Source organism: Lepidochelys olivacea (genome assembly GCF_965140295.1).
Source record: "Lepidochelys olivacea isolate rLepOli2 genome assembly, chromosome: 5".
NCBI lineage: Eukaryota > Metazoa > Chordata > Testudines > Cheloniidae > Lepidochelys > Lepidochelys olivacea.
In genome coordinates this window covers 56875742-56884528 of record NC_140415.1, presented here as the reverse complement: position 1 = coordinate 56884528, position 8787 = coordinate 56875742, and the positions used below count along the sequence as shown (strand labels likewise).

The following is an 8787-nucleotide window of genomic DNA, read 5'->3' as shown; positions in this document are numbered from 1 at the left end:
GGTACTATGCTGATTTACTCCAGCTGAAGCTCTGACCCGTTCTTGATATCTGGCCGAGATGGCAGTACTACCCATAGCTAAATTGTCCTAACACTTTATTATAAGACCATGTTTTCTGTTTGCTCATAACTTTCCCAGACTTAAACTATTTGGGCAGAGGCGACATGTGGGGGCAGCACATGAGGGTCACATGCCCCCCAGATTTCTGCCGGAGTTTGCTGGCCCAGCTCGGTCATATGGTGCAGCCAGGCCTCCTGGTTGTTGCAGGGCAGGACTGCTGCTTTCTGAAAGGGGAAACTGAGAGTGAGGGGGGGAGAGTGACTCCAGCTGCTCCGGGGGTGGCCGAACCTTTAAATTGTGCCCCTTCCCACTATCAGCAGGTATGGGTCGTCTCTGTATTTGGGATGAAATTTTCTGTGTTGTGTGTCTGCCTCAGGTGGAATATTTTTGGAAAGTTTCAGAAAAAATATTTCCGCTCTTTCTGAGAAAGATGTTAGGGGGAAATAATGTAATTGACTCGAATGCAGAGTGTGGCTGCTGGTAGAACTGATTGGAACTCAGAATTCCTGGAATTCCATGGGAAATTCTGACATTTCAAGAAAGTTTTGAGTCTGAACTGAAACAAAAACATGACATTTCAAAACTTCCCACAGAAAGAAAATCCAGACACTGTGTTTTTGGTTTGATTTTTTTTTTCTAAACAAAACAGAGCAGCCAGCTGCCTTGACTCTAGGAACTCCCTGGCCACCTCTGACTAGAGCTGAGGAAATCATTGATTTTTGGTTTTTGTTTCAAACAAAAACTGAATTTGTCTGTTTTTCTCAAATAAACAAAAAATGGGAAAAATGTTGTTCATTCAGGTCAAAGAAAGCATTTGGAATGGTGATTTGAAATGAAATTTTGTTTTGAAATGTCATTTCAAAACAAAATGTTGAAACATTTTGAAACAAACCATTTTGACATTTCCAAAATGTTTTTTCAGGTTTTCCAGCTGAAACTACTCACGGAATTCACAAATTGTTCCAGTGCCCTAAACAATGTATTTCTGGTGAATTTACAGTTTGCTGAAATAATTGCACCCAGCTCTGTCCTTTACTCTGTGGGGCTCCCTGGGCTTCAGCCAGGGCTCCCAGGCTCCCTGCCACAGAGCGGAGAGCCTAGCAGGTCGGAGAGCCCCCAGATTGATATGGGGCTCTCAGGGAGCCTTGGCTGAAGCTAGGAATCCCTGGAAACCCAGGGTTCCCAGCCCTGGGGCACTCCTCATGGTGGGATTGCCCTAGTGTCGCAAACTCTGGAAGCAAACTCCCCAACAGCCTGCCAGGCAAGCTGGCAGGAAACCTTGCTAGTTTGTGAAAAGACAGGACTTGAGCCATCCTCATGAAAATTCACTCAAATTTGTCTGTGCTATAAGTATCTGAAAATTGCTATTTGCATGGAAAGTTTTCTAAAGGGCTGGAAAGGGTTATCCAAGGTGCACCAAAAAGCTTCATGATATAGAAATCTACCGAGTTTCAGCAGAAGAAAGCTCTGTCAGCTGCTCGGGCAAATGGTTTATCTATTAGAAGTCCACAGGGGAAAACAGCCAGCAATTTTCATTAACATTATTAATAATAGTTGGAACCTTACCATATGTCCTAGAGGCATGGATGCTACTTCTGAGGAGAAATGTCAACAGCTCAGAGGATAATTTTGAGAAAAAGTGAGAACATCTGGGTTTAGATGCCTCTTGCTACCAATTGTGGTTTATCCAAAACTGGCTCAGGAGTATCTACTAATTCTGGTCTGTACCTTTATCTGGCCTTTAGCTTTAAAATGTTTTTTGCTTTTATTATATTATGATATTGCTCAGGTAGCCAGCAGACAGACTTAAATATTTGTGGTCAGTGTGAGCAGGTCATATTCCAATAGAGAGAACGTCATGATTTTATTATTTTTATTTTATTTTTTAATGTAGGAAATTCATAATCCAGCATTTCAGTCTGTCATCTATGATAAATGTCTTGTGCTGTCAAATCTTTAATGGCACTGCAATCTTGATTTCTTCTCCTTTTCCCATTGCTATTCAAGTAAGTAAGTAAGTAAGTATAATATCACCAAAATGAGCTTCTGTAGTATAGGTAATTTTGAACTCCGAGAGGCTGTCCATGAATTGCATAACACATATTTTGGTGATTTTCAGGACCCACCCACTGCTTGTAACACTGAAACAGACATGCAAAATTAAAACTCACCCACCCTCTCATGCGTTACGTAACTCATGGACAGCTCCACAGCTCCATTGAATAAGATTACTGTAAATTAAATGAGCATTGTGAAAGTCTAGGTAAATCATTATCATTTCTAAGTCACACCCACTCCAATGTTATGTAATATCAGAGTTGAATTTAATTATGAATGGGATTTCAGAGACGTAGCTGGCAGAATTTTGTGTCCTTTTTGTTGGAGACTAGTTCCCATTCCACTTTTTCATCAAAAGAAGTAAATGCAGGTGTGGCGGAACTGTATGAGTCTTTCATTCATGTGAGACTGGGACCCAGGTTCCTGACCTTTGAAATTTGAGAATGACACTTTGATCTGTTCTTGTCTCTCTTTTGCTCTTGTGATTATATGTTGCCCAACGAAGCTTACACATGTTTTTATTAGAGATTTCTTGCCTGACTTAGTGATTTATGTTTCCCAGCTTTTAACATTTATTGATGTCTCAATTGACAATGTTATGTCTTCAAATGCATTTGCTAATGAATGTAAGGGTTTCATATTTTCATTGATTCAGTCTCTCTAACACATTTCAGGAAGAACACATTTCAAGAGACGCATGCATTATTTAGTGATTTTCTTTGGGGGCCTCTCACTAATTTTATTTCTTCAGCCTGTTGGTTTTCACATCATTTTCTTATTTTGCATGAACTTACTTCTGATTCCCTCAGTTCCTTTTTTGAGTTATTTATTTGTATTTCTACAACTTATGCTATATCTACTTGCATCAGATCAAAAGTAATTTCCCCATCTACAGATATACAGTAGTTACTTCTGACTTAATCACTTCTCTTTCCATTTCTAAGGCAATTACTAGCAGTCTGATTATGTTCCAGTCCTTTTACCCATCTGCCATTCCGATTCAGAAAGCTCCTCCCCTAATTTTAATTCAGCTGCCCTTGGTCAGCTTCTCCTACCTATCATCCTTACTTGGAAATTCTCGACTCTTTTTTGCTTCTTTGACATATGTAAAGTCTCCTGGGGCACACCTTGTAGTATCGAAGAGTTACTGCATTTGGATGCCTATATACTATCCAAAGGCACTGACTGTTAGTAGTAACTGGATTAAAGAAAAAGGAAGATCTCTGGATGGACAAAATGTAGGGGAGAAGTGGAAAGCAATCATGATGAAGGCAGACTTTGTGATCTCCATGAAAAAGCCATCAAATGTAGCCATCAAATGTTACAAGGCTACATTGTCTAGCCCATAGGATAACAGATCTGTCAGTAACAGTTTGTTCTGATAATGTAAAGCACTCCTGAGAATGTTTGGCAGGGAAATGTTGTAATAAAATAGGACACAATTTCAGAATAACTGCAACTATATTGACAGGTTTCAGAGTAGCAGCCGTGTTAGTCTGTATCCGCAAAAAAGAAAAGGAGTACATGTGGCACCTTAGAGACTAACAAATTTATTTGAGCATAAGCTTTCGTGAGCTACAGCTCACTTCATCAGATGCATCCGATGACACGAGCTGTAGCTCACGAAAGCTTATGCTCAAATAAGTTTGTTAGTCTCTAAGGTGCCACAAGTCCTCCTTTTCTTTTTGCAACTATATTCCCACTCTGAGGTCCCTCAAGGGCACCCACTTAAGTTATCCAGTTCCCAACAGTCCCTGCTTTTGGGTGGAGACCCGCATCTCTCTCCCTCTGACCAGGGGGTTTTAAGGCTGCACAGTTCCCCACTTCACACTGTGATATCCTCAGCAAATCAGTCTGCCTAATGGCTAGCACCTGTGCGTTGCTTTCTGTCCAAGGTCTATTGTCAGTGTATTGCCAGCAGTTACAAGTTACCACACAACTCTTTCTAAACAAGCACCTTATTCTTAAGGTGAAAGCATCACAGAAAAGACATTTAAAAATTCCTATGCACATGCTAAAAGCCTACTAGAGGTCACCCCTCAGTCTGATGGGGCCCTCATCAGCTAAAGTATTTCCAACCCATCTGCAAGGTTTGGAGCCCTTGGAGTCTTCACTGGATCCGCTAAATCAACCGCCGATGCATCCATCGCCACATGTCGATGTACCTACCTGTCCCAGCACCATGCTGCGCCCCAGAGACAGCCAGCAGGGCCGGTTCCTAGGTGCGGGGGGAGGCACGGGGCTCCGCACACTGCACCCGCTCCAAGCACTGGCTCCGCACTCCCATTGGCCACCGCGGCCAATGGGAATTGTGGGGGAGGGGCAGTGCCTGAGGTGAGAGCAGCACATAGAGACTCCTGCCCCCACCCTCCACCTAGGAGCCGGACCTGCTGGCTGCTTCTGGGGCACAGTGCAGCCAGTGCAGTGCAGGGAGCCTGCCTTAGCCCCACTGCGCCTCTGACCGGGAGCTGCCCAAGGTAAGCCCATGCCCCAACCCTGAACCCCAACCCCCTGCCCCAGCCCTGAACCCCCCAAACCTGAATCCCCCTCCTGCACCCCAAACCCCTCATCCCTGGCCCCACCCCAGAGCCCACACCCCCAACCCAGAGCCTATACCCCCTCCCACGCCCCAACGCCTGCCTCAACCCACAGTCCCCTCCCACATTCCGAATCCCTTGGCCCCACCCCCCAGCCTGGAGCCCCCTCCTGCACCCCAAATCCCTCATCCCTAGCCCCATCACGGAGCCCACCCCACCCCCCACAGCCGGAACCCTCACTCCCTCCTGCATTCCAACTCCCTGCCCCATCCCAGAGCCCCCTCCCATGCTCTGAACCCCTCATTTCTGGCCCTACCCCGAAGCCCGCACCCTCAGTTACAGCCCTCACCCCAACCCTCTGCCCCAGCCCAGTGAAAGTGAGTGAGGGTAGAGGAGAGCAAGCCACCGAGGGAGGTGGAATGTAGGGAGCGGGGAGCGGGGCCTTGGGAAGGGATGGGGCCTCGGGGAAGGGGCAGGGCTACGGTGTTCAGCTTTGTGCGATTAGAAAGTTGGCAACCCTAGGGACACTACACTGCTAAAAATAGCAGTGTGGACATGGAAGGCTCTGCTTGGGTTTGTCGCAAGCCATCTAGGGTATACACCCTAAGGTTCTGGCTTGTCTCTACTTTTCTCTCCTAAGCAGTGTCTCGCTGCCTACACTGCTATTTATACCTGTGCTCGCTGGGCATGCAGTATCTGTACTCGCCGCTGTAAGTGTAGACCTACCCTGGGACTCACTGGTGGCCGAGTGGCTGTCAGCAAGCCGCTCTCTTCAACCTGTTTTTCTCAGTCCAGCAAAACTCTCACTGCCACCAGGTCCTATTAATCCTTGGAACTTTGATGAAGAGGTCAAAGGCCACAATTCTGTTGAGCAGGGTGTGGTCACAGAAGTGTTTGGTGCTCCCGGAAGACTTTTGATCAGGCTAGTGGTTCATGTTCTGTAGTATCTGCCAGTGGCTAGTACCAACTGCTTCAAGGGCAGAAGGAAGAAGCACTACAGGAGGCAGTTTTGAGCTTGCCTGCCCCAAGTGAAAGTTTTCTCCTAACACTGTATAGCTAAAGATTGACTTATGCATTGACACATGAGAGTTTTTATCCCTCCCAGAATGCTTCTTTTTAAATATTTGCTATTATAGCTGGATATTGTTCTTATCCATGTAAAGTCCAATAACTTTTTTTCAATTCTGGTAGCTTTTATATAATTGTATATTTGGCAATGAGTTCCACAGGCTAACTGTGCCTCATGAGAATAAGTATTTTATCACCTTTGAATTTGCCAGTTATTCAATTTCATTAATAGTCTCTTGTCCTAGTAATATGAGACAGGGCGAATAGACGTTTGTGATCTACCTTCTCTATGACACTTAATTCACAACCTTTTTTAAAAGGGGGAGATTATTAAAGTTTTATAATCCATCATTGTCTTTATTGAAAAATCCCACCAAACATATAAGAAAATTGCAAGTCTTCCTATAAGTATTTTGAATTTTTCTATATAATTTTTAGATAATTATATACCTATTATAGAATTCTATATGATTAAAAAACTGATTGAAAAAGCTATATTGTTGTATTACATTCTATAGGGTTTTAGGGAAATTTCTAAGGAACTTTGTTAAATTTGTATAGAACACTCTTAGTTGCTTAACACTTCTTAAATTCCATATGACTTTTCCATGGAAGTCTTATTTTGGGCTAACGTTTCACTCACACAATGATTTTGTTTTATGTTTGTTAGGGACTCAGGAGCAGGATACATCCATTGTCTGTTGGAAAGTGGAGAGGGAAACTAACTCTTTAGTGTCTGCATTGAAAGTGAGGAGAGAACAGGTGTAGTAATGCATTGTTTGGGTGATTAAGCCCTATATAAAAAATACCATTTTGGAGGAAGACATCGCTGCAGGTGTATGTTCATGTGTATTTTATGCTCTGATCTCATCATAACAATAAACAGTAGTATAAAAAATAGGATAACTAAAATGTGGCTTTATGCTGAAAAGCAACAATAAAAATGGCTCTGTAGAGTTCCACATGTATTATCTGTCAATGATTTCTATATTCAATGTGCACTGTGTTTCTAACTCCCAGCCTTGCAAATCCCACCTTGGATCTGACAGTCAAGATGAGTTCTTTCCTTTTGGGGCATTATCTGCAATAAGAAAAGTTTTGCAAGCCAAATTAATGTCTTCAATTACACTGGTACAACCTCAGTCTGTAGTGGGGTGCACAAAGGTATCTGACTGAAACTGCATTAGTAAATCTGTTGATGATGCCTATGAAGGAATAAAATTCAGCTCACCGCTCTCTCTTAGTTGTGTTGACTATGCAGGGTAACAGGAAGAAAAAGTAGTAAAAATGTGTTAGCTATTACGGTCAGCAGATAGAAACAGATCTGTTGAGTAAGAAAGTGCCATTTTTACATTGTTACTTTTGAGCCTAGAACTAATCTTAACTATTAATTGCCCTGTTGTTTGTAAAAATATGTACACAGAAAATTGATATGATATCATTAATACCAAAATCACTGACAATGCAGTACATCACTTTGTATATCAGCTGTTCCTTCAGTACACACTATTAGGTCCTTGTTAAGCATTTATATTACATGTGAATCAGACATAAGATCATGATTTAAATCATGCCTTTGAGCAGCATGTAGTTACATAATTATCCTTTTAATTGCTGATGTTAACCTGTTTGTGTAATAGCAGATATTTCATGTAGCTCATTATCACCTCTGTAAATTTTGCACACTTGCACTTGGGAGTATGTTCTTAGGAATAGCAAGAAAGATGAGTATTCAATCTCTTCAGTTAAAACTTTGGGAAGCCTAAAAAGGAGTGTCTACACTCTAGAATTTCAGTCCCCACACAAAATCTATCTCAAAAAGCTGCTACTACTATTATAATGTGCTAGAACTCAGCTAGGCACTCCAATGTCATGGTGATAAGTACATTATAAGTAGATCGATGGAGAGATAATGTCACCTTTCTGCCATGCAGTAGCAGATTTTGGAGCTTTGCAGAATGGCTCCCTCTTGAAGGAGAAATCAGTGACATAGAATCTGAGTGTATTCTTAGTTCAACTTGTTTTATTTACATAGATACACCAGTCCTAGAACACAGGTAGTCACAACAGTATGCAGGCAATCCCTTCTTTCAAGGATTGGTCCAACATCATTGCTCAGTTCCCAGGGAGCAACGGTGCTTCAAGGATTAACTCTAGTTAGAGAAATTCAGGCATTGTTGCTGCTTGCCAGAACTCCCCCAAGGAGACTACATCAAAAAACCATCAGCACCACAGCCTTTCTTCTTACACTAAAAACTTACTCACAAGAAACTCTCCCCCGCACCCAAGACATTATGTAACAGTGCCATTAAAACAGGAAAAGTCTCCACATTTTCATTTGCCTATTTTTCATTTTTTTAAAAAGTCACTTTTTATTGTAATAAATCAGGGATAATAAAAGTGATATTAAAATATGACATGCAGTCATCAAGGCTTATTGTAGGCATTGAATATTATCTGCCATCTCCAGTCTTGTCTTCATGCTTCTTCCATGCTACCTCATTTGCTTGGAACAGTTCCCTACTGCACCCCGTCAGCCATCTTCTAGTCAAATTCCTCCTTATACTACATTTCTTCTGTGAAGTTCTTCATTGGTAATCTACCAAAGGAAGACATTTAAATTATTTTAAAATTCAATAACAAACAAAAAGTAAGGTGAAACAAGCTTTTTTCTCCATGAAAAATCTAGACATTTGAGGCCACAAGTTGATATTAAGCTGATCCCCTCTCCACACCCTGCAGGATCCCACAGGAAGTCAGGTGGCACTACAACCTTCTGTTCTTCCAGGTGATTTCTCCCTGCTAGATAAGAGGATCGGCTCGTGCAATCAGATATAATAAGCAACTCCCTGATCCAGCCTGGGTGAATCTGTCTCTCTCTAAATCTCTCTCTCTCCATTGTCATAGTTTCAGCAGTCTTCTGCATCATCATGAGAGATTTGTTTTGTATTTTGTTTTTAACTGTGAAAAAGGAGTAGTAATTACTTAAACACCAAAAAAAAAAAAAAAATAGAAAAAGCTCATCCATCTCAATCCCAAAGTGAATTAAATGGGGGTTTGAAAG

General features: G+C 42.1%; 1 long non-coding RNA gene across 8 annotated transcripts in view; it reads right to left on the bottom strand.

The window, feature by feature from the left end:
- Nucleotides 1–7736: 7736 nt before the first annotated feature.
- The window catches only part of LOC311520992, a 157502-nt gene continuing 156451 nt past the window's right edge, over nucleotides 7737–8787 (bottom strand). For all 8 annotated transcript variants that reach the window (XR_014711744.1, XR_014711745.1, XR_014711746.1 and 5 more), the window contains one exon: nucleotides 7737–8322. This is a non-coding gene — a long non-coding RNA (uncharacterized lncRNA). The remainder of the gene's footprint in view (nucleotides 8323–8787) is intronic.